This window comes from Pogona vitticeps, chromosome 3 (assembly GCF_051106095.1).
Source record: "Pogona vitticeps strain Pit_001003342236 chromosome 3, PviZW2.1, whole genome shotgun sequence".
In the NCBI taxonomy this organism is placed as follows: Eukaryota; Metazoa; Chordata; class Lepidosauria; order Squamata; family Agamidae; genus Pogona; species Pogona vitticeps.
In genome coordinates this window covers 45823304-45848947 of record NC_135785.1, presented here as the reverse complement: position 1 = coordinate 45848947, position 25644 = coordinate 45823304, and the positions used below count along the sequence as shown (strand labels likewise).

Here is a 25644-nt window from a genome sequence, read left to right as displayed (position 1 = left end):
GGTTCCTACAGAAGCATTTGCCATATGCATGACCATAGCCTCCCCCCTTGGCCAAGGAATTTGTCAGGAATTTTGCTTTAACATGAAGAAGCTTGAAGCATACAAGGCTAGGTAGAGATTAGTCTGTCAATCTGGGTTTCGCTCAGATTTTCTTTTTTCTAGACTTCATTTCATTACAATTCTGCATCAGTTTTTTCCCCAATTTTTAAGAAGGAAAGGCTTATTTATCCTTACAAACCATTGTCCCTAATGTAATGGATTTTTATGCTTCCCTCCCCTCTGCTAGACACAATTTATGTATCTATTCCCCTACCACAAAATCCAGAGAAGAATAAGTATTAAAGGAAACTACACCATGACTCTCATATTGGTTGAGGGAGTGAAAGGCTGGGGGAGTTGCCATCGAAGAATGAACACAATTAAAATGTCCTCCATACCTATCCTGGGCTAGACCTATTTCTGTATCTGCTGCTGATTGTGAAGGCATAATAAGAACCAGTGGAAAGTTCAATTAATTCAGACAGTGTGTACCTTCAAATAAGATACCTCTTGGGCAGGGTGTAAGAGTTTTCCCTATGCTCGGCCCTCAGCCATGAGGCTCTTTGTTTTGTTTTTCCTTCCTTGCCTCAAACAAATTCAAATTTCAGGTAATTTTTTTCTTTTGCAAACACACATGAGCAGTTACTTAAAATAAACACCTCTTCTGGTCTCACTGAGCCTTAATGGAAATTTTTCTGCTTCATGTGTCAGCATCTGAAATTGTTTGAAGTGTCATAGCAAATTTCTTCTAACAAAGAAAAAAAATCAGCTTCAGAAAATCAAAACGCTGGTGAACTTGCCAGTCGTAGAAAGATCTACTTCATGTATCTGTGGGTGGAATGTTTTGAAGAAAGTACTCAATGGATGAGACATAATGGTGCAAATTTATAGTGCAGTTTATTACACTAAGCAAGAGGAGTTTGGCTTATAATTTATTGTTTTGTTTTTTATCAATGTCCTGTGTTGCAATACAGCACCCCTACATGCAGGAAGACATTAGAAACAACAATGAACACTGGGAAATTAAAGGGTTTTGCAGCTTACCCTTTCTCTCATGGTGCCATTAATCTGTGTACACATATTGTATTTGACCATTTTAGGAATCTGTAATACATGATTCCTCTAGCTTCCTTTGCATGTCTCTCAGTCACAAATGTTAGGAATGTAAGAATACCCATGATAGTTCAGACCACTACCAGATCTAATCCAGCATTCTTTTCTTACAGTGGCCAACCAAGTGCATACTGGAAGCCTCTTGCAGGGCATGAATATGTCTGCATCCTCCATCTCTCACTTCTCAGCAGCTGATATAAAGGGACATACTGCCTTGAGTACTAGACAGTCATGCAGGCAAGGCTGGGTGGACTGTTCACTTCAGGGTTACAGAGTCATTATCAGGCAAAATGGACAACAGTGGGCGAGAAACATTACGGGTCAGAGTGAAGCTGCTGTACTGAGTCAGAACAACTGAGACCCATTAGATGTGGCATTTGATTTTGATTAAGGCATTTTCACAAGTACCAACTAGTGCTTTTGTTCTCTTGCAATAGTGAAAGGGTCCCTGAGTTCACTGAGCCAGCAATTTGTCAGTGAGCAATTTGGTTTACAGTTGTTTATTTTATTGTTTCCTTTGTTTATTTTATTGGGTATCTGTGTAAATCCCCAGGCCCTTCATGGGCAGCAGAACATGAAAGGGGACTTTGGGTGTGGCCACAAGGATATCAAAGACCAAGTTCTATTGTCAACCATCACATTTATACAATGGACTCTCGACTTAGAGATGGCTTGACTTACAGACTTTTCGAGTTACAGACTTCTCTGGCCGCAAAATTTAGGTTCAACTTGCAGCCAGAGAATCGATCTACAGACCAGGAAAAACCCAAAATGGAACAAAAATGGAACAAAAATGTCCGGTTATGGGATTAATCGGTTTTCAATGCATTGTAGGTCAATGGAGACTCGAACTACAGACTTTTCAACCTGTAGCCACCGTTCCACTACAGATTAATTCCGTAAGTAGAGGGTCCACTGTATCCAGATAGCCTTTCCGGGTGTAGAACCTTATCCTCTTGCATTCTCTCACATTGTTTTTTCTCACCCACTGTATCTCAGTGCCAGGATGGGTCCTGGGTAGTTCTCTTCACTTGAAGATCCTTGAGGTCAGGTAGTCCTCCAGTTGCTAGCAGGACACCACAATCATTACACACACCATCTTTAGTCTTTCTGCACCTGTAGGCTTCTCAAGTTGGCAGAGAAATGCCATTGCCTCATTGTGAACCCAGATCAGCACCACTTTAGTAGGAGGATTCCTTAAGGTGGATGTGTCAGTTTCCTTTCCAGGAGTTCAGCAGATAATTTATAGCCTTGAAGACTTCATGGTCAAAAGACCATGAAACAAGCAAAGTGGCATATTGGAAATAAGAAGTTCGGAGCTCGTTGAGATTGCCTATTTGAAAATGCCTCTTTCACACATATCAGGAAATAGAGACTGTTTATTCCAAGCATTATCATGAACTAAAAATGGACATTTGACATAGGAATATACTATGTGCACTTTGGATTCTTAATGTGTAGTGTGTAGTAGTATACATGTATTGATCTGTATACAGTGCTTCAGAGTTTGTTATATTATTTGTTATATATTATTTTATGGTGGACTTGTACACAATTGGTTATGCAGTTATAAATAATTAAAATCTTTATGTTAGATATGTTCATTTTATTGAGTTCTACATTACTGGAGTTCCTGTGTAGCACACTATATGGAGCTTCTTTCAATGGTTGTTTTTGCTTTCTGTACCCCCTAGCTGTTACATTGGGTAGGACAAAGCCAGTCAAAGTTGGCATAACTAAAATATGAGGGCATATTAGGGTTCCAGGAGTTGATAACCCTATACAAAACATCATTCCATACCTCTGCCTCCCTAGCATTTTCCTCCTCGTGGCCACTTCCTCCTCCCCAGGCTCGGATCCATCCTCTTTATAGCCTTCTGCCCCGGCCATCAACCCTTCTCTCCCTCCTTCACTGTCTTGGTCCCCAATGTAGCCAGGGCTGCAACCATTGTTGAATTCAAGGCCTCAACTTGTCAAGGGTACTGCCCCACTGGAATCGGCCACACATCTCCCCTAGTTGGCTGCCTGGCAGTCATTCACCCCCTGTGGAAAGTCTCCAGGGAAGATGTGGAGGTCAGCCCTAGCTCCAATTCTGTCATCCACCCACTTAAAGCATACAAGGATTAATACCGTCCAATCTATTAACAATTGTATGATTGTCCTCTCATTATAAGAAAGCTTTCGTCCCTCTTTACCATCCACTCCACTCATTACTATCCTTAACATGGAACCATGGAAAAATGAGATGCCTCATTGCTCTATGTACCAAATTTTCTAATTCAGTTATTGCAGTCTGCTTTCCCCCCTGGCAATGAGAGCAATGAGACAATAGAGCAAGGCCATGATCACCATAATTGGCCAGGATGTTTGTATAATGTTGCATATTTCCCCACAAGTGCATAGACTCCTTCTAAAAGAAAGGGGTGTTTGAAACACCTTTTACAATAAATTCAACAAATCTCCAATTACGACTGTAACTATTCATGGCTCAGTTAACTCTCCACACATTTTATGGGTCTCTAGTAATACAGAGTGAGTCAAGGGCAGGCTGTTTTTAAACCCCTTGTTTTCCCATTAATTCACTTTATTCCTGGGTAACAGCCCATATAATGCAAAGCTAAATGTGTGTTTATGAACACACAGCACTGGCAAAATCTAAAGAACTATGAGTACAAAGTCAGAGGCCAACAACTGTGATGCACATGCTTGAGAAACTTTACAACTCATGTATTTATAGTAAACCTTTGCTGCATGAGCTTCTTCATGTGAGACAAGGCCAACCCTAATGCAAGACAAAGTGAGACAATTGCCTCAAGTGGCAGATGCTGAGGGTGTGGTAGCAGCCACAATCCCTTGGCTGTTCCCATTGAGTCCTCTACCAATTTCTATTGCTAGATGACAGAGTTGTGTGTGCCACAAAGAATACTAAAACAGATTGGCACCATCAGATGAGGTCTTATTATTATCAGTATAGAAGTAAGATTCAGAGGGGAACCCAGGCAGCTTCTGCATGTGCAGTGAAAGGGGCAATACCATCTTGTCCTTTGCCTCAGGCAGCAAAACTTCTTGGGCTACTCACGTTTCATTCTACTTGATCAAGTGAAAAGTCCTGTTCCCTTGTTTTGTCTGATGAACTGATGTGGGACTCATCATTAACTCCATCCTTGTCCAAGGAAACAAATGCACCTGGAGGATATGACTGTGGGATGTGTAGGGTGTAATCCAAAAAAGTACATTTTTCCAAGCTCCAGGTAGCACATGTTGGGGGCACTGGCTGTTATATTTATGAGAGAAGGAGAAGGCTGTAGTTCAATTCAGTGATTTCTATATCAGTGAGAAAGAGGATGGGCCCCCTTTCCGATTTTACTCCTTTTGGTATGTCTCTATCCTGTTGGAGACCAAGATTCTAATTTTGCACAGTGAGCATAATCATATGTGAAAGGCTTCTAGTTGCAGATGTCCGGTCCTTAGCCTTCCAAGGAACAGTGATGGAAGTAAATAAGAGGGTAGCAACAATGGACTTCTCTCTCTCTCTTCCCTTGCAATGGTAATTGTGTGTGTGTGTGATGAGGAAATAGTACTGGTATCAAACAGCTTACGAGGAAATGAAAAACAGACATCATTGTTACACCCTGTTTTCCTAGGTTAATTTTACAGTGCACTAACCAACAGCAATTATTGTCTGTACAGAGGTCTATACTCAGTGGCCATGGTTTGCTCAGCAAATGGCTCCAGTCTTTGGCGTCTTTTGAGAGAATTAGGACAACTTTCTATCTGAAACACTGGGGAGTTTCTGCTAGTCATTGTGGATGCTGGGCTACATAGATTGACTCAACTAAGCTCCTTGCATTCCTATCATGGCTGGAACCACTAATAGTCCCTGAAATCAAGAATAAATTCAGTCATTTTTGTCCACGAAGAAGACTCCTTGAATAGGCCTTTCATGTTTCTGCCCAAGCTGGCAGCTCAAAGTGAGAAATGAAACAGTGTAATGTTGACTTCAGCCTGTTCAAGGACAGGGACGGTGAACTCAAACACATTCTGGAGAACCTTTGTATGTAAAAACAGCTGTGATAGTGTTTGATAAATGTTTCAGGATTAAGTATGGACTCCTTGATCTCTCTGACCAGCTTGTTTCAAACTGGGTCCAGCTGAGAAGCACTGATAATGGCGAGGTCCTTTCTGTTCTGTTTGTAAGAACATTTCCATTTAAATGCATATTCTGACCTTCCACTCAGGCAGAATAAATAACCAATAAATTATTCAAGCAAGTGTTTAACATAGCTGGAAATTAACACTCTTTCAACACTGCCCACGCTGACAATCAGCTACAAGGTGTGAGGAAGAATGGAACGACCAGTTGCTGTGTTGAGCTGATAGATCAGCTTACCTCAGAAACAATATTCACCCCAGTTCATCTACTCCATATATGGTGTCACCTCAGAAAAGGGGAATTATAGCCCTCTGTCATCATACAAGAGACTGGGTCATTTTATGAAATTGACTGCTGCTGAGATATTCAGACAAAAAAGGAAGCAGTTATTCACACAGCATATAGATAGTTTTAATTCATCCACACAAGATGGCTGCTGAGGTACACTAAAATCACATATGATGTTCATGACATGTTATGCAGCTCATGAACATGCTTTTGCCTAGAGTGGTCACAAGACCAGATAGGCAGGATATAAATAGAATAAGTAAGTAAGTAAGTAAGTAAGTAAGTAAGTAAGTAAGTAAGTAAGTAAGTAAGTAAATAAATAAATAAATAAATAAATAAATAAATAAATAAATAAATAAATAAATCTACACTAAATTAGGTGTATGGATCCCACCACCACCACCAATCTGTGTCATGACCACCAAATTTGAGGGGAAGTTTAATCTCCCCATCCCCCAATATTTTCTTCTTCAAAAGCCCTTCCTGTTCAGTTAAGAAAGAAAAAGAAAGAAAGGTCTCCACTGCGAAATTTTAAGACAGAGAGAACCTGGGAGTGAAGGACTACAGTTATCTATATCTGATGTTCCTGACTTCTGGACTGAAGTACCACACAATTACTTCAATGCAAAACAAAAACAGACACAGAGATTGTTTGAAGAATTGGGATTTGATGTTCAATCCACATCTACCTAATCTGTAACTTAAAAATAAGATGTCTAATGCAGCGTGCATCTTTCCTGACTTACACCTAAGAAAAGGGTACCTGGTGAGATCCACCTTGCCAATAACTTTTGGACTTCACGTCTAAGAGTAACTTTCCTAGCAAAATCCATCTTGCCACGAACTTTTGCACTTTATGTTCTTCACACCAGTACATGCCTGACAAAGTGATCCTGATCCACAAACGTTAGCAGATTGTATGATGATTTTTTAAAGTGGTGTATAAAGTTATTGCCTACTCTTGCATTTGTATTTTGTAATGACCACATCACTCCCTCTTATTTCTATAGAGTTATACTCTGTCTCTCTAATGTTACATTTAAAGTGGATTACACAAATTGACAGAGGTCAGAGATATCAATGAATAACTAATAGGTATGGAAGCTCAGTTCCACTTGCTGCAGAGAGACTGTGGAAGATTCTTATTTCTTCTTTTGGGGTCTTCCTATGGGAAAGGGAATGCTGGATGGGTTTCAGCCTGCACTGCTGTTATTTTCCTCAAGGATAGTTGTAAGCAGCCTGTCCAGGGAAAGTGAGGAGGAAACATCAGCCCCCTTCCTGTTGTGCAAAGGAAGAAAATAGACCCACCATCCATTCTTCATTAATTAAAAACACTATACAACAAATTACACATCCATGAAGAACCAATTAATCATACAACTGATTCATGCAGTTTCTGGTTTGTTTGACCAGAATTCAATGAAACTACCTTCAAATGTTTTCCATCAAGACTTTGGAGTGTAATGATCTTGGAGTAGGCGGTCAAGTTCTCTAAGTAGATTTTAAGTAGTTTCAAAATTATAGACATTGCTCCTAGTCAGTCACAAGGCAAATCAGAGGATAGGGATCCAACCTGTTCTGGACAGGATTACACTCTCCCTGAAAAAGTCAGGTTGACAGCTTGGGTGTACTCCTGTACTCAACCCTGACCTTGGATGCACAAGTCTCACCAGTAGTCAGGAATGCCTTTCCACAGTTAGAGATGGTGTGCCAGATGCACCCATTGCTTGAGATGTCCTATCTGATCATGGTGACACATGCCTTAGCTATATCCCATTTGGACTACTGCAATACACATTATGTGGGTCTCTGTCAGCATTTTGTTTAAAATAAATATGGAATTGTCTTGTAAAATTATGGGAAACTGAAAAAAAGGTTGAGTCATTCAGGTTGGCACTTGGCCAGGAAAATCAGGTGACACTTCTGCACATGGGCGAAGTTCAATTTGCTGCATCATGCTTCTGTAATGCAAAAGTGCATAAGTAAGTTGCTGACTAGGCTTTTTTGTTGCATTAATGTATGGAGGAGCAGCCAGTCACTTTGTCGGAAGGAATTGTGAGAATCTGCCTGTTCTGAAGTGCTACGTATGTATATTTTTGTAAATACATTCTTGGTGAAGGGAACATCTCCTGTGTTCTGTGTCTTTGATTTTTGCTCTCAGTTTGGAGATTGTTGAAGGAAATCTCAAACAGCATAACAGCGCTGTGCATTCTCAACAGACTCTCATTGAAGAGTGTTCAAAAACCTCAGTTGGTTTTTAATCTCGGTCAATTTGTTTTTATTATACAGTTTTGTATAGTATTTTAACTGTTATAATTGTACAATTTAGTTGTTATGAGCCACTTCAGGTACCCTGTAGGGAGGAAGATGGCATATATATTTGCTTTAAACTGTTTACATTGTTTGTTTTGTTTGTTATAATCTGTGTTAAAACATTTTGCTGTGCCCCCCACCTGAGATCATGCAACACAAGGTGGGATATAAATATTCAGAATAAATAAAATAAATATGTGTAATGATGGATGGACTTTCAGACGATACCATGATGAGACCCCCTAGGGCACTGCAGCTTGTCAAAGGTCACGCAGGCTGGGTCTTCTCAGAGGCACAGTGGGAATTTGATTGAAACATAGTGTCAAAAGCAATTAATTAATGTAAGCAGTAAGAAGTTATTTGAGTTGCCCATGCAAATGACTGAATTAGAGGAAGAATCACCAAAACCATGAATGAGAGTAATCTATTGAGGAACACTTCAACTAGATGCAGATTGAGATTTAGAACATTGGTTTGCTATCCTTTCTGTAGTTCTTAAGCAGGAGTGGAGTTCCAGTGGCCTCTTGGCCTATATCCAGCCTCCAGGGGCTTTTTTGCGGTCCATATGCCCAGTCAGGTCTCCACAAGGCACTGGAGAGGGGTGAACGTGCTAGTGAGGAAGCAGAGCAGCAGCAGCAGTTTGGTTTCATTTGATTTCCTGCAGAAAGAGAGAAAAAAATGAGTTTCATAAAACTGAAAACAGATTTGTATTCTCGAAGGCTTTCACAGCTGGGATCCGATGGTTGTTGTGGGTTTTTCAGGCTATTTGGCCGTATTCTGGAGATTTTTCTTCCTAACATTTCACCAGTCTCTGTGGCCGGCATCTTCAGAGGACAGGAGTTAGAACTCTGTCTGTGTTCTGGTGTAGTGTGTGTACACCAGAAAATATATTGTCCACTTCTGGTTTTGGATTTGGGGGCTGGTGTAGGCCCCAGTAAATGGAGGGGAGGCAAAACTGACCCCCGGGCTTTGGTGTTTGTTTGCCTCTGCCCTAAAGATACAGGATGAAATCTCTCCAGTCTGGAGAAAAAGACTTTCTATGGGAATGCATCATTGAAAATAATACTTATCCTCCCCTGCTAATGTTACTAACCTGGTCCAGTAGGCCATTTGAAGTTGTTCTGTTCAGCCAAAAATCTATTAGGAATTCCCTTCACAAATTATAGACCCTAATCAGAAGGGAACCTCTCTCAGGAAGGAAACAGGAAACAAGAGAATATACACAACAGCTTTAGAATTTCCCTCCAAATGGTTCTGGGACAACACAGATCATCATACAAGAAGATGCAATGTCTGTGAAGTGGTTGAAAGGGGTAGAGGAGGAAAGTGTAAAAGAAGATGAATTGTCAAGTACACATTTTCCTTCTTAGATATGAAGTCAGCCTTTTACTGCTTAACTTTCACCCAGACTTGTCTGGCTAAAAACACTTATTCTGTTTTACTGTACCTATAATGGCGATATTTTTGAAAACACTGGAGGTGAATAAAAAAAGATTGATGTTTAAAATAATTCTTTCCAACATCCAGTGAACACGTTAATACAGTGGGCTGCTGACTTGACCAAAAGCTTGTGCCCTCAGAAACCTAGAGTTGCTGCAAGACCATGAGTAGAAGTGGCAACAGGTTAAAGCACAAAGACAGAACACATTCCTAGGTCAGTGACAAACAAAGTGCAGCCCTCTCAAAGTGAACAGATGGCAACTCCAATCAGCCCTAGCCAGCACAGCCAATGGTAAGGACTGCTGAGAGCTGCCAACTGGTAACATCTGCAGAGCTGTAACTGCCTTTACCATTCTAAGTACATAATTGAAACTCATTGGAAAGCACTCTCTTTGTGTTCCAGTGGCCCCAGGTTCTGTTCTTGGCTCTTCTTATTTGGAAAGGATCACAATGCGAATAGAATGAAAAATATGTGCTTGAGATCTCAGATAATTGTTGCCAGTCGGAGCAGATTGACCAGAGGTAGGTGGAAGGACGGGTGAACCTGGGGCAGATCATGGCTCAAAGTTGGGAGAGGGATTTCAGCACCACATGTCTGTATCAATCACTCCTGTGCTTGGACCAGAGGCCACTTGCGGTTGGAAAAGAATTTTCTATATCCTTTTGACACTGCTGAGATTGATTAAGCCATGTCAGTCTTCTGTTACTACTATTATTTGAGCCCTATCATTTTTATTTTTACAATATAGATATCAGTAATATAAGGATTGTCCTTCTCAATCAACAGTACATATGACTCAACGTTCTTGTCTCAGCAGAGGCCAACCAGATGTTCACAACCAGAACAGGATGGAGATTGCACTTCCTTTTGTTTGCTTTCAACATGAGATAATAAGATATTCGCAAAGGAAAATGAAAGGTGAAGAGGGATCTTTAATTAAACCTTCAGCTTCTTGTAGTTTAACCATTCCAATCACTACATATTTTAAACTCAGCTACAATTCTTTTACAGGTGGGATGACATTACAGGCCTATGTCTGACACTGCAGACATTGTTTGGTCACAACTCCAGTTGGCCTCATAGGAATTGTAGTCTAGCGACATATGGACGGTCACATATTCTCAATCTGTGTTATAGCAAACTACCCTTATAAAAACACTTATGGACAACAGTCTGGATTTCACAGCCTAAACCATGGATTACTTGGGTGGGGACATATTACTGATTTCTTGGCAGTGTGATGGACACAATTGTAGAGGAGAGGGATTGAAGATGAAGGGGTGTAATCAAAGAGGTGAATCTGCACATTTAATTCTTGTATTAATTTCAACTCTTTTGTACACCGTAAAGTATTTCTGTTCACTGGAAAGTGGGCTTCACTTTTTAAACTGTCTTTTTTTAAACTGGAAAAGTCCCATTGAGCCCCTAGAGGGCAAAAGTTTTTTTTTTCAATTATCCTCTCCCATCCCAGTATGGGGGCTCCCAGCATTGCTGGGGGCCTTCATAACACAACAAAGTTTTCCCCACACTTTCTAGAGGACTAAAAGGGACGTTTCTGAGTATTTTTAATTTTTTAAAAAAAGTAGAGCTGGGAGAAAGGCTGGAGTACCTGAGGTGCTGAAAGCAAAAATGCTCCTGGAGGTTTCATGCGGCTTATGGGCTGCATTTTCTCCATTCCCAGCTTGGACCTCAGTCTGCCTGTGATGCACTGTAGCTCCCTCCAGCTTATCTTATTGCATCACTCTCCTCACCTTTCCCTATTCCTCAGCAGGCACCTTTATTAAGAGCAGTCACTGCCTTATCCTTCTTAACTCATAGTTTTGCATCAGGTTCCCTTAGGTTAATTAAGGCTTAGAGAAGCTGATATTCAAGAGGAAGTATGGTCACCTTTCCATACAACAAAATGAGAGTTGGCTTCTGACAGTTTTAATATGGGGCATTTATCTCATCAGGGACAGTTTTATGCACTTGAGAGCAGGCAATCTTATACAGTAGCTGAATGCTATCTGCCCAACTTCCCTTCTTCCCAGTTCTCCCTGTAGTTTAGTATGAGATCTTTAATAACTGCTTTGTACTCTTCTTCACCTCTTATCTCAATGCCATTTCAGGTTTGTGATTTATCTGTTGCTGATAAGTTAAAACTCTTGGTACATACCATTCTGCCAGGACTGTGAAAATCTGAAAAATTCAGGTAAGCACAAGATGACAGACACACCTTGAGCTAACTCTACAAAGAACTTTGAACAATATTTCTGTGCTATTTGTATCTGGAGCTGGCTTTTTCCTACAAGGTATTAACTCCTGTCCAGTCAGCATTGCAGTTTACCTTACTTAATTGTGATGCAGTTCACTACTTCACTGTGATGCTGTTCACTATACATGAGCCAGGGTTATGAACTGAAGTTGAAACTAAAGGACTGAAGATGAAACTGAGCATGTTTCAGTTTGGAAAGTGCCTAGATAGAAGATCTCATAGGAACTCTACGTATAATTGCATAGAAGGAAGCTGAGATATAAACAACTTTCCTTTCATTACCTACTGATCCTGTGCTTTTATATCTGAGTTACATATATCTTCCTTCACAGTATCCGTACCATAATGTTCTAAAGATGACAAGTTGTGATCCAAGGTATGCTGTTCTACTCAACCATCTTCTGACTTCCTCTTTTTAAGCAAATGTTAAGTGAAAGACATATTAAAAGGAACACAAGATTCCTAACACTCTAAAGCAGGATGACAGCAGCCAATGTGTTTGCCAAACGCATTCAATGGTGAAAAAACAACTCATGAACCTGATCATCAGTCATAAAGAAAAAGGTCTCCTTCCTGGGTATGTGTGTATCACATTTGGTAGTGCAATAAAATGAGAAAAGAAAGCAGAAGGAAAGTGAAAATCACAAGGAAAGCTTGTCTACTGCGGTTGCCAGGTTTCAGGGCATCAGGTGAAATTTTTAAGGATTGCTACGCATCTCCAGGTCTCCAAGTGAAATGACAAATCTCAGGGTGAGTGGCAACAGAGGAGGAGATAGCTGAGATTTTCTGTGTTAATGTCCCCATCTCCACTCATTCCTAGCTGGCAAAGGATTTGCAGGCTCAGTCTAAAGCCATTTGTGTGCATGTTCCTTAAGTGAAATGAGTCCATCTACCTGCCCTCACTGGCACTTTTCACAGTCCCTTCTTAACCTTCCCCCTCATACTCATATTAGATTAGATTAGGCATCCTTCAGTCTTGAGAGACTATGGTAACGTGCTCTGAATAGAGGACTTGGGAAGAGCCTAGTGTGGGTGAGAAGGCCAATTTGAGAGTGACAATCCCTAACACACTGAAGACAAATATAATCTGTCCCCTGCCCAGCTCCCTGATTTTGCTGGTTTCAGGACTGCCTCTTTGCCTCAGCCTGCTGGACAAGTGTCTCTTCAAATTGGGAGAGGCCATGCTGAACCGCCTGCCTCCAGGCTGAATGCTCAGATGTCAAGGTTTCCCATCTGTTGAGATCCATTCCTAAGGCCTTCAGATCCCACTTGTAGATATCCTTGTACTGCCTCTGGGGCACTTTCCCTGCACTAATTCTCCATACAGGAGATCTTTTGGAATCCAACCGTCAGCCATTCTCACAACATGCCTGACCCAATGTAGCCGTTGCTGTTTCAGTAATGTATACATGCTAAAAAAATCCAGCTCATTCTAGGACTACTCTATTTGGAACTTTGTCCTGCCAGGTGATACCAAAAATGGCATACTCATATACGGCCTATCAAACTATCTGGAAGAAGGCTAACAAGCATCAATGTAATAATTCTTTAGCATTCTTGCTGCACATGTTCTGGCAATAGTATCAGCAAGCCTGGGAAGAAACTTTCCCCTCCTGACCCTTGCTTGCCCATCTCTCTGACATCACAAATATTTGCCTCTGGATCTTAAGTTTGGGCCCTGCGGTCTAGAAACAACAAACATTGTGACTACATTAGAAAAATAGCAGAGAATTGTGTGTTAACTTCATTATATTTTACTAGTGTAGATACTTCAGGTTCATTCGGCATTTTATTGACTACATGTTACTGCAAATGAGTAGTGCAGACAAGGCTTTATTCTTGGATCCAAAAAGCTGCCAGGTTAATGATATGTGAAATGTAGGATTTGAGCATTTATTTTCCAAGTGGGAAAAATCATCAAGTAAGGTGCAAATTAGAGCTCTGCAACAGCTTTGACTGAATCCCAAATTCTGAGTCAAACTGAGGCTATTTGTTAACCTTGTGCATGACATGGATTTAAATGGATGGGCCCAGGCTATTTTTGGTGAAGATCAGGGCTAACCTTGAGTGCTGGGGGGGGGGAGTATTTGAGGGGTTAACAAAGAAAAAGAGACATCAAAAAGCAGGCAACAAGAAATGTGAATCAAAGAGGCAACAAAAGGCTCCACAATGATATACAAGTGCTGACATAAAATGAGATGAGGGGGCAGGGGATTAGGCTTCCATTACTGACAATTTCATCTCCCAGTGCAGGGGCAGGATCTCTTCAGCATCCTCCAGTTTCTGAGAGTAAGGGGAGGGCCACTGCCCAAGGTCATTAGGCTGCATATTGCCTCCCACACCATGTTTCTGCTCATTTCACTGAGGTTAGCACAGATTAGGACAAGTCCTACATTAGCTTGTGGACATTTGGTTTCATGTTGACTTACTTCAACTGACACTGAAATCCAGAAATCATAGTAGGACAAGATGGATGGTGGATGTGGAGCATGCAGTCGCAAAGGCAGAAGGACATGAGCATTCTGCATCTTCCAGGCAGACAGTCAATGCAATTTTAGGACCCAATGTGTATCCAACTGTCTTAGCTGCTATGCATTCTTATCTAGGCTTTGAATAATTAAGCTCTAGTTTTAGCATGATAGAGTCTGTCTTCCTCTCCACCATTCTTCTTTCCTACTGGTTTCATGGTATCCACCATTTGTTACCTGGATTTTACCTCACCGCATTGGGATCTTCAACCTGGCATAAGCCAAAGCAAACTTTCTCCAGCATTATCCCCAGAGAGGGAATATTACATAAGGGTCTCTGGCTTATTCTTTCTTCTTCTTCTACCCTACACTGGTGTGTGTGTGTGTGTATCTGAGAGAGAGAGACATTATTGCCAAACATTAAGTTTTCTTTCAAGGTGGCCTGCCTCCATACCTGAAAAGCTCCAAACTGCAATCTGCAATTGGCACATTGAATTCTGTAGTTCTGTTCTATGACATTGCCACGTTTCCAACTTTTCACACATAATCTCCAAAAAGAGCATATCCTGTCTGTATAGTTCACCCAGTTTTGACAAAGGGGAAAAAATATAATTGATTGTTGATTTTGAGTGACAGCCAATGAACACCCAACAATTTTGATTTTACCTGTCAGGTAAATGCTAAGAAATGCTTCTTTCCCTTCTCCGTTTCCTACAGCCTGGCCATATGGCTCCCTGCCTCAGGCTCTTCACTTGCCCCAGGGAATGTGTTGCTCCAGCCCTGTGCTGTGCATTTTGTATTGTCTGCATGCAGTGCCACAAGATAAGCATGTTTAATTGTGCAGAGAGAATACACACACTTTTGCAAGGCAGAGGATTAATGAGGACTGCTCAATGTGTGATTTTTCATTTCCCTGGGATCGAAGTCTATTTAATGTGTCTGTCTCTGTGTGGAGTGTGACACACGGCCCTTCCCATTTTACACAAACCTGTCTCCACGTATGCCATAGCTTCTTTGGATTGCTGCCAATATTGAGGTTTCTTAAAGTCGGATGTGCTTTTGTCCCCTTCATTCTCACAGTCTCTTCCTCCCTCTATCTGGTAGAACAATGAATAATAATCTAGATGCAGGACACCGAGGAAATTCTGGGAGCTTACTGCTGCCATTTCCTTTGTCCTCAGGATGGTTCCTGATAGCAACTGTGCTAATTTAATCCAACACAGACCGCTTCTTTGCTTTATCTATCGGTATAGGTTACGGCTATGTATGTTATGGGGACTGCCCTCCATTCATACAAGGGTGATTGGGGAAACTCTTGCCACCAGGTGGAGATGCATTTTTAGAGATGTATTGAATGCAAAGGAATCCAATAGAAAGCGGAGAATAAAAGGGAAAGAACTGTACACAGATTCTGGGGGGAAATGCTACATTTTCTGAGCTGTCCTCTGCCCTGCCAGCTGTATCTATTCCATTTCTTAAAAAAAAAACACCTATACTCGTTCTCCCTTTTTCTTGTTCACACTTTAATTCATTCAGCCAAGTCCTTTTAATTGTCACTTTGATTCCCTTGATCTTCAGTAGAATAATAAGCATGTCAGTTGCAGAGTCCTGGACACAGAGACAGAAGCGGGGAAGGCATGGCAGGTGGGTGCAGTGAGGCACGGCCTCTCTCGCTCCCTGCTGATAGAAACTGCTGATAGAAGCACCTGGCTGGCAGTCAAAGGCTGAAAGTGGAGCAGGTCATAACAGAAGGAAAAGGATAAAGGTGATGATCATACTATTTCTATGAAATGGGTAAGTTCAAGAACGAGACTGTGACTGGATTAAATCTGTGTGAATTCATCAACAATTTTCTTTTTCTTTGTTAATTACAGAATCACAGGCCAAAGTCCTGTTGCATAGTAACACTACTGTATGATATGTCAACTCAGACTGGCAAGTTGCCACTAATTAATAAATCTCTGCTTGGATTCCTCATTGCACACTAGTTGAATGGCTTGGAGCCTGACCAGAAATCCATGTGGGGACTTGTTAATTAGTGGCAATTTACTGTAGTGAGTTATGCCATTTCTGTTGCATTAGAATAATTAAACCGTGGAATGTTGGCCATAGAACTTTGGGGCTGTTTGCTTACATAGGGTTAGTTTTGAGTGAAACTCAATTCAATTTAGAATTTGATACACATATTCAAGTTATTTTCCTGGAAAAGCCATCATGGTTCTGAATTTGGAAACTCAGTTATATTTTAGATTCTGATGTCCTACTGTCTTCCCTTTTCAAGTTCTTTCTCTCTACTGGCCTTCCCTGACTTAGGGCCTGTCTACGTCGGCTGTTTTGGGTATGGGGTGCATCGGGCTACAAAGGGTCTGTTGAGATCAGGGGAAAGAGCAATGTGTCATTTGACATGCTCTTCCCATCTGAACTGCAAATGACTAAGCAGTGGAACAATGGGTCCCAAAGCACCATACTTCTCCTCAGTTATAGATGGCTTCAGTGTGTCATTATGTTATGTTCCTTCTTGTGTGAACTACAGAATTATAGATTTGGGACCCACTGCTGAAGTTGGAGATCCACACAACAAAAGCATCTCTATCAGGTGATCATCTAACACTATTTAAAAACCTTGAACAAAGGAGAACAGTTGGTTCTTTTTGCAAACAACTCTTACTCTCATAAAGTTCTTCCTAATGTTTAATCAAAACCTTCTTTATTCTTCAAAGGCAATTTCCAAGGTCTGCCAAATACCAGTTTAAACACTACTTATACATATTTACATGCCTTTAAAGGAAATATAATGCAGAAAGAGATGGAACGGATTTATAAAAGAACATAGGCAAGATTGACAGAGACCCGAGAAAGACTTATCTTTCCATTCTTGGGTGGGAAGTTATGGAAGCAGTAGCACACAGGGAGTTCTGAAGACTCTAATGGCTTCATTTCCCACCCCTTTTAAAAATGCAAGGTATAGCCTTGCTTCAAAATGAGTGCCATATTTTGAGAACCTGACTGCATTTGTAAGAACTTAAACTCTTTTTCTAAACGTAGAATGTTTAAATACAGAATGTCTAGAATTTTAGGCCCAGTTATCATAACTTTTTATGGTTTCATGGCACTTTGTTCCTTATGCCTACTATAGTTAAGTAGAAATTCAAAGATCCATCCCTCTCCCCAAGGTCACATTCTGAGTGTACATGCAGTGTGCAGTATATATCCTGTTTTTGTGCCAATGTCTTATTTAGCTTGAAGAGTGCAAAAGCCGTAATGAATGCTCCAACTAACAAGCGGCACCTCATGCCTCCAGTGTTGTCTCATTGCAGGAATATGACTTGTTGGAAACACCTGTAGGCAATCTTTAAAGTATATTACTAATTCAGAAAAATAGAGCCGGAGTCTCCAAGTGATATGCTCTACTAAAATAAAACAACCACACAACTACATTCTACAATTTCCCTTACATTTTAGGAAAGCTGTCTCCAGTCAGTAGTCTACAGCGTCTAGCAAAGCTTCATCATATTGCAGACCAGTTAACTGTAAAAGGAGTATCAATGAAGTCAGCCTTGATTGTGTAAGAGGTGTGAAGAGAGAAGACATCTCAGAGAGATTGTGGATGGATTGTGATTTCAGTATCCCCGCTTGAGCAGTCTTGCCTGCTGCTCCTAGCCACATGTCAATGGCTGCAGCAATCCTTCAGACAATGAAGAGGAAAGTGTAAAAAGAGGGCTGGGTTTTCATGGAGGGAAATATTGCCAAATGTGAAGAAGGGATAATCAGAAGCAGCACCCTGATCCAGTTGGAGAAATGATCCAGAATGAACCAGAGATATACAAAGCTGAATTGCTTCTCACTCAAAGAGGAATGAGAAGAAAAGGAAGGAAGGAAGGAAGGAAGGAAGGAAGGAAGGAAGGAAGGAAGGAAGGAAGGAAGGAAGGAAGGACTGTTTATTTTTTAAAAAATCCGATTTCATCTGTACAACCAATGAAATCACAACAGTTTGGATCCTAAAAGTAGTTACCAAGTCCATTAAAACAATGTTTTTATGCCTTCCAACTCCCCTGATACTTTTGCTCCAACAAAAATATCTCTGTACAATCTGAATTGTAGCATATGGTACTGCTGGGAGAGGAAAAGACAGGAATTGTTTTTTGGGGGTTTTTTTGAGTTTTAAAACAGGTAGTTGTGTTAGTCTGTGCTAGCATATCAGATCCAAAACAAAGGAAAAATAAAAAAATAAAGAAGACAAAAATGTTGTGGCATCTTAAAGACTAACTGCTATATTTTAGTGTGAGCTTTGTGGAGAAGTAAGGATAGTCTGAGAAAGAGGGCTGGCCCACAAGAGCTCACACTAAAATATAGCAGTCTTTATGGAGCCACAATATTTTTGTCTTCTTTATCAATCAATCAATCAATCAATCAATCAATCAATCAATCAATCAATCAATCAATCAATCAATCAATCAATCTATCTATCTATCTATCTATCTATCTATCTATCTATCTATCTATCTATCTATCTATCTATCTATCGAGATGTATTGAATGCAATATTCCCTTTCCAGTGGGATTATATGTGCTATTCCCTGCACATTGTATGATGACTGAGAAATAGCTCACACTGGACCATTCCACAAGAAGTCCAAAATGCAAGCTATTTTCTTGTCTGGTTGCAACCTAACCAGAGAGGAGTATGGTTTGGCAGTTCAGCCCAGTGTGGCATTGTGCCCAGAGGAGGCAGGGGAGGGAAGCACACGGCACCTACAGGTGTTCTGCAGGTACCATGTGCTTCCCTTCCCTGCCTCCTCTGGGTGATTGCCCACTCACCAGAAGGAATGTGCTTCCCTCCTCCGCCTCCTCAAGCAATCACCCACTCAAATGAGGAGGCTGAGCAGGGAAGTATGTGCTCCTGCTGGTGAGCAGAGGCTCACCCGAGGAGGCAGAGGGGGCAAGTCTGCATTCATGTAGGTGAGTCGGTAATTGCCCAAGGAAATGGGGAAGGGAAGTGCACAGTGCCCTGCTCAGGTGCCACAGTGAACTGGGCTGAATCATTGTTCATGCCCATCTTTAGTCCTAATTTATTTCTGTCTACACTGCACACCTAGAAGCAATTTGATAAATGTTTCAACTATCAGGATTCCATCTTATGGCATCCAGGATGTGTAGCTTGAAGAGGTACTTCAAATATTGAGTTATAGCATTACAGATCTCCAGTAAAGAATTCTAAGTACATCACAGTTGTGACTGTGACATCAGACTGCTGTACATGTGTAGTACAGGTCAGTCCTTCAGATTCCAAACTTGATTTTGGGTGATCCTCTCCATCCCATTTGTTCAGGAGGCATCTCTGATCCAGAGCCTTTTGTTGTACAGGTTAGTGCAGGGAAGAGGAGAAGATGGGAATGTTCTGTCTGTTCATTGTCTTAAGTTAACTTTATGATCCAAACCATTGCTATTTCACAGGCGTAATAAAAATGTATCAGACTGCACCATCATCTTATATAACTAGCAGTGATCAACTTCTTTTGTACAAACTAGCTACTTCAGACCATAATTTTCACAAATTCCTATTATGGATATGTGCACATTTTACAGAGTGGAAGTGTCTATACAACAGACGCAAACGTTTTACTTCCAGAATAACACAATGCTCAGTACTTGTCATCCTTGTCTTGCATATCAAACAATACACATAGGTAAGGATGAAAAGATTTGTCTCTTTTACACATGCAAATCTATCAGAGAATCTCATCCCTGGGGAATATTTGGTGAAACCCCCTCCCTCTCCATTTTTTCCACCAGAAAGAAAATACAAAGGCAAGAATAGATCTTGTGAAAAATCACCATCCAGGGAATCAAATATTACCAGAAAAGCAGGTTGTTCTTTGTGGTTGGCTCTTTGTTTGTCTGTATGTTTTTCCCTGGTACAGCTAGCTGCCAGTGTTGTTGGTTTGTGCAAATGAGGATGCAAGCACCGTTTGCCTGCTCATAAGTCTGGGAAGGGGGTTCACCCGAACTCTGGACTGCTGCATGAGAAACTAGACTCCTGTATAGCAAAGGACAGATTATTCTTCTAAGGTGGCTCTCAAGGCTGTCTGTCGTGAAGTTTTAACTGAGCAAAAAGACTTACTAACATAGTAACATGGGATTGCTACTTACGCAAGCATTGCCATCATGGATGTAGAAAATTTGCCCCTTGTTTGCACAATGACAACACTTGCACACACAGTAGAATGCCCTGTTTTGGAGGGAAATTGCACTCAGCAGAAACTCACTTGGATACTGGTTTCTCTGTCTCTGCTACATGTTCCCAGTCCTGGTCTTCTGTCTCGGTCTCTCTTTTTTATTCATCATTTGCAAAGTTGCTAGGGCTGCTGAAATTGGTTTTCCATTTTATTCCCACTGACCTCTGTGGGATATGCTTCTGAAGAAACATGCAGCTGGGGAGAAAGAGATGATTGGAAGTTTAATATAATAGCAAGAGCCAGTGTGATATAGTAGAGAGAATGATGGGCTGGGACTCAGGAGACTTGGGTTTGAATCCCTGCTCAACCATGGCAACTCACGTGGAGTGGTAACGGTAAAACCACTCCTTAAATACCTTACATAACCTGATTAGGGTTGCTGTAAGCTGAATGTGACTTGACAACACATAACAACAATGCAATAGCATTTTCTATTTTCAGGCTGATAACATACAAAGAAAGGCACTGAACGAAATTTACCTCCTCCTCCTAGGAGAAACAAATGAATTGTGCACAATTTGATGATGAAAAGGTAGAGATTGGACATTATTTATTTATACCAAGCCTGCTTAGATTGCCTTTTCATGCCGGCAGAGTAATCTCAACATCCAGACCCCATCTGTTTTCACCTTTCTATTTGTTTTCCCTTCTCGAAATCTTCCACTGGTATGACTGACAATTGATGTTGATTAATGTTGTGGTAAGAGAGGGCCTCATAGCTAACTAGCAGGAAATCATCATTATCATCATCATCATCTTAGAAGTGCAGAGCTGGAAGGAACCCTATGGATCACCAAATCCAGACACAACTTTGCAACCTCCTGATATGACCAAAATGTGATATCCCCACTGTTATGAAATAGAAAGAAGAAAAAAACACACAGGGGAAAAAATCCCAAATAAACATATTCAACAGAAGACTTGAATATTTTGGCAAAGTTTATTCATTTATTTTATTTACATTCTGCCTTTTCTTGAGTGTAGGATCCAAGGTGGCTCCTATCATGTATTTTAAAATGGACATAGCTAAATTATACAAATTTTAATATTACGTTTGCCAGCTTTTCAAAGGCTGATAGAGCCACAGTATTCCACAGGAACTCTACTACTGTTGTGTTTTAGTGGAATAATTCATCATAGTTATCACTCGACTGACATTTCCACCAAGCATTAGCTTTTAAAGATATAGGGTTTTCATTATTTATCATTTCTATAGCACTTTCATATGCAAAGTGCTTGTCACCCACCCCACTCCCCAGTAATAGTCCTCGGTGAGATATATTAGTTTGGGAGATAGTGACTTGCTCCTGGCTACATGAGTCCATAATACTTCAGTAGAAAGGCAGGATATTCATTAAGAAAGAAATATATACATTTGCATGTGAATTTTCCATCCAAATCATTTTATCCATTTCACCACACTGGTGAAATTGTTGTGTTAATTCTTAAAATTAGCTGTCATTCTTTAAATTTTACTTCTTATTTTTCCATTGTTCTTTTTATAGGAAGAAGCTGTTTGTCAGCCACTTTCTCATTTTCATATAATTCTATTTGAATTCTAATTCTTTAATGAGTCTCATTCATTAGAAAAATGACTGGCAGACAGGAGATAGAACTTTTTTTTTTTTTTTTTTTTTTTGGCTCTTTGGCCGTGTTCTGAAGGTTGTTCTTCCTAACATTTCACCAGTTTCTGTAGCTGGCATCTTCAGAGGGCAGGAGTCAGAACTCTGTGCTCTGGTACAGTTTGTTTGGATAGTTGAGTATTATCCAAACAAACTGCACCAGAGCACAGACAGAGTTCTGACTCCTGTCCTCTGAAGATGCCGGCCACAGAGACTGGTGAAATGTTAGGAAGAACAACCTTCAGAACACGGCCAAAGAGCCAAAAAAAAAAAAAACCAAAAAAACCAAAAAAACCCAAGAACCATCAGATCCCGGCCGTGAAAGCCTTCAAGTACTGCTATGTGATTAACTAGCATGAGACCAGCATCTAGGATGTGAGAACAAGACTAACAGGGCAAGTAACCAATGTCCTAAAAAGCAACAGTGATGCAAACCTGACTGCCTGAACAGAGGTGCAACTGCCATTTGCCATCGTCATAAAAAAAAATAAGAAAGCTCTGTTTCAGGTGCAATGATAATCTTTCACATGAAATTTGATGGCAACATGGTGTGAAGGAGGTGGTGGATCCCTCTCTTTCTGGTGGGCACAGAGCCGACTATCTTGTCTGAGTAAGCAGCAGCATCAACCAACCATGACATCACAATGGACAGAGTTTTTTCATAAAGCTGGTGGCACAATTAGGATGATATCATAATGGCTGGTTTTTCTTCTTTCACTTGGCAGCATGAGCAAAGAGATACATGGTCAATCTCTCACTGAAGCAGGCAGCACAAACAGGTGTGCACAGTATTTCTGTATACACTAGAACTGGTGGAAGCAAAGCCATGCTGGCACAATCTATCTTTCCAAAAGTGAGGTGTGCAGTAGCAATGTGAGGATACAGAGACCATCAAAGGCTCTCTCCCTAAAATGATCACTACTATACGGATAGAAAATTAAGCAGCAAGAGATGGAAAGTTAACAGCAGTGTGGCTGTACTTCTACCCCTGTAGCATAAGAGAAGCAGCAAAACACTCATCATCTGATCCTTAAAGGTGTCATGAGTGCATCCGAAGACCTGGAACCAGAAGGGTTAACTGAGGCTGAAGAGAATGCTGAGAGATCAGAAACACCTGAACCGCCTCCAGATTCTCCTTCCACAGCAGACAAGCTTCGGGCCAGGATTCGGGAAAGACTTAGGACAAGAAGATCAGAGGATCGCTCAAAGGCTGTCCACAGAAACCTACATGCATCTAGTCCTGAGTATTAACAGGATAGAAAGCTTTCCAGCAGTTCAAGGAGCTGTTTTACTATAAAACAGCTCCCAGTGAAGCCAGAAATTCTGTGGAAGCAAAGAGTCAAAACCATGGCTTGCATCCACGCTTCTTGAACCGTGTTCCTGACTCTGGACTCTGCCCCTGGACTACGCTGTGTATCGGACTCTGGACTTTGACGCTGGGCTTCATTCTGTGAGTTGATTTATGGACATTGGCTTTGCATTCTTAGTATTCTTGACCTTGGACTGGTTTATCGGACTTTGGCTGTTGTAACCCACGGGAACGTGACAAAAGGTAATGTTCGCGATGAACAGATAGGCGGGGTATAAATAAATAAATAAATAAATAAATAAATAAATAAATAAATAAATAATGTCATCATTATTTGTATTTTCATGACACTTCATGTTTTTATAGGTGAACATTTGAGATTAGGTGTTGATGGAGAATGATAGGCTCCTTTTCAGAGCTGAACATTTGATGAACTATGATAGAACAATGAAAAGGACATAATTGGATGAATAAAAGTGATCACAATATAATTTTCACAAAGAAAATTCAAGAATTCATTTACCTAGCTTTATTTCTGAGGGTTTCCCCCCTGAGTTCTTACTGCAATTGCTTAAAAAAACAGTACAGAGAAGATGACACCACTGTTTAGTATTCTGGGATAAATGTAGTGGATCAAAACTGTGCTGCTAATTGCTATCCTAGTTATCGATTTCCTGTGTATAAGGTAGCCAATTCAAAGACCATTCTCCTGTAGGAACATTGCACAACAGATAAGACTGCTCAATCCTATCATACGCCTTTTCAGCATACAAAAACAAAAACAACTTCCATAAAAACTTAGTTTGTAATTCTTTAAAAAAAATTTAAATAATTTTTACAAGCAGATAAAACCTTGTCTGGTCCTCTTTATACTTCCCAGTTACTTTGCAAAATAGATTTGCTAATGATGCAAGCAAAAATCTAAAATCTTAAGAAATCCATGGTCTATATCAGAGTGTGCAGTTGGTCTACATCAGGGTTGGGGAGATTGTACATAAATTGGGGAATATTTCATCTTTCCCTAATTTATGAGAAATAACCATGAGGGTTTTTTTTTTTTTGCATGACCAGGATATTATTCATTATCATATATTATGCCATGTTGTGTGCTTTTTTTTGTTTATTTGTTTTGCAATTGTTCAATTAATATATTCTAAATTACTTTAAAATTCTATAGGAATTTGGTTATATTTCTGTCATTGCAAAAGGCCTATGTTTTAGTTAGCAAATTTAGGAAGATTAGTGAGCTGTAGGAAGAATAAAGAGATTGACCCTTTAGATTATCTTTAATGCATAACCTAAACATTATAATCAGTTTAATGTCATGCCTTGAACAAGTTACTGTTTTGGACTCCCTCCCAGAATCCCCAGCTGGCATGATCAAGATTGTTGTCTGTATTTCCTTTATTTTATATATCCTATCATCCTTCTGTACTCTTGATAACTGACTGCAGTTCCTGAAAAGGCCAACAGAGGTGTTTCCAAAGCATAATAGTCACAGGGGAACATTTTGGAAGGTGAGGAGTATATGTGCATCCTGTCAATATACTGTGAAGACAGGGGGCTAAGTCCAGTATTTACTGGATGTAGAGTAGACCAATTCAAATGAATGAAGTCATTAGTTGCTGGTTACAGCTGACTTAATTCTCATGGATTTCAGTAGGTTTACTTTAGGTAGGACTAATAATGGATTTAGCCCAGATTTTGGCTTTCCTTCCAATGGATGGTGGCTTGAGAAAACATTGCCCATTTTCTGCTTCAAGTGAGCAGATGACATCCCAATGACATCCCAATGCCATCACAATGACTGGTCTTTCTCTTTCAGTCAGCAACATCAACATGATTTCACAATAGCCAGTTTTTCTTCATCAGAATGGTAGCATGAGGAAGAGAACACATAGGAGAGCCTTTCTTTTAAATAGCAGAATTGGCACAAGGTGTCCATGGTTCAGTGGTTAAATTGCAGGACAACAGCCAAGTCTCTGCTCACAACCTGAGTTTGATCCTGATGGATTCAGGAAGCTGGCTCAAGATTAACTCCATCTTTCCAAGGTTAGTGAAATGAATACCCATCTCACTGGTGGGCAAAGAGTTGTTTGCATAATTATGTTGTACTGCTTACAGAGTGCTTTAGCGCTATGGGGCAGTATACAAGCAGAAACAAGAACCATCACAATGACAATGTCTTTCCTGCAGATGCACAACAGAGCAGGCAGAAGCAGGACTGAATGGTCTCTATCTCTTCTTCTTAAGAGGAGCATATTCAAGAATATGTGGACATAATGTCTCATTCTTAGATGGAAATAGGCAGCAGGAGGAGGACAAAATATATGATATTTGCACAAAAACTCAGCCACCTTGTTACTAAAGTAAATTGTAGAACTTAACAGTATTTCAAAAAATAAAAA

The 25644-nt window shown here is 40.5% G+C and overlaps 3 long non-coding RNA genes across 4 annotated transcripts in view; 1 reads left to right on the top strand and 2 right to left on the bottom strand.

Moving 5' to 3' along the window:
• Positions 1-202: 202 nt before the first annotated feature.
• LOC140706005 (uncharacterized) overlaps positions 203-25644 on the bottom strand; it is a 56447-nt gene continuing 31005 nt past the window's right edge. For both annotated transcript variants that reach the window (XR_012085679.2, XR_012085680.2), the window contains exons 3-4: positions 20336-20500; positions 203-8564 (exon numbers count right to left, since the gene is read on the bottom strand). This is a non-coding gene — a long non-coding RNA (uncharacterized LOC140706005). The remainder of the gene's footprint in view (positions 8565-20335; positions 20501-25644) is intronic.
• On the top strand, positions 7603-25644 carry LOC110075257 (uncharacterized). Its single transcript, XR_002299933.3, has 4 exons — positions 7603-7677; positions 10165-10265; positions 10534-16665; positions 22922-25644. It is a non-coding gene; the product is annotated as an uncharacterized LOC110075257 (long non-coding RNA).
• Positions 13675-18366, bottom strand: LOC144587856 (uncharacterized). The gene is made up of 2 exons (XR_013543040.1): positions 17525-18366; positions 13675-15793 (listed from the first exon to the last, which is right to left on the bottom strand). It is a non-coding gene; the product is annotated as an uncharacterized LOC144587856 (long non-coding RNA).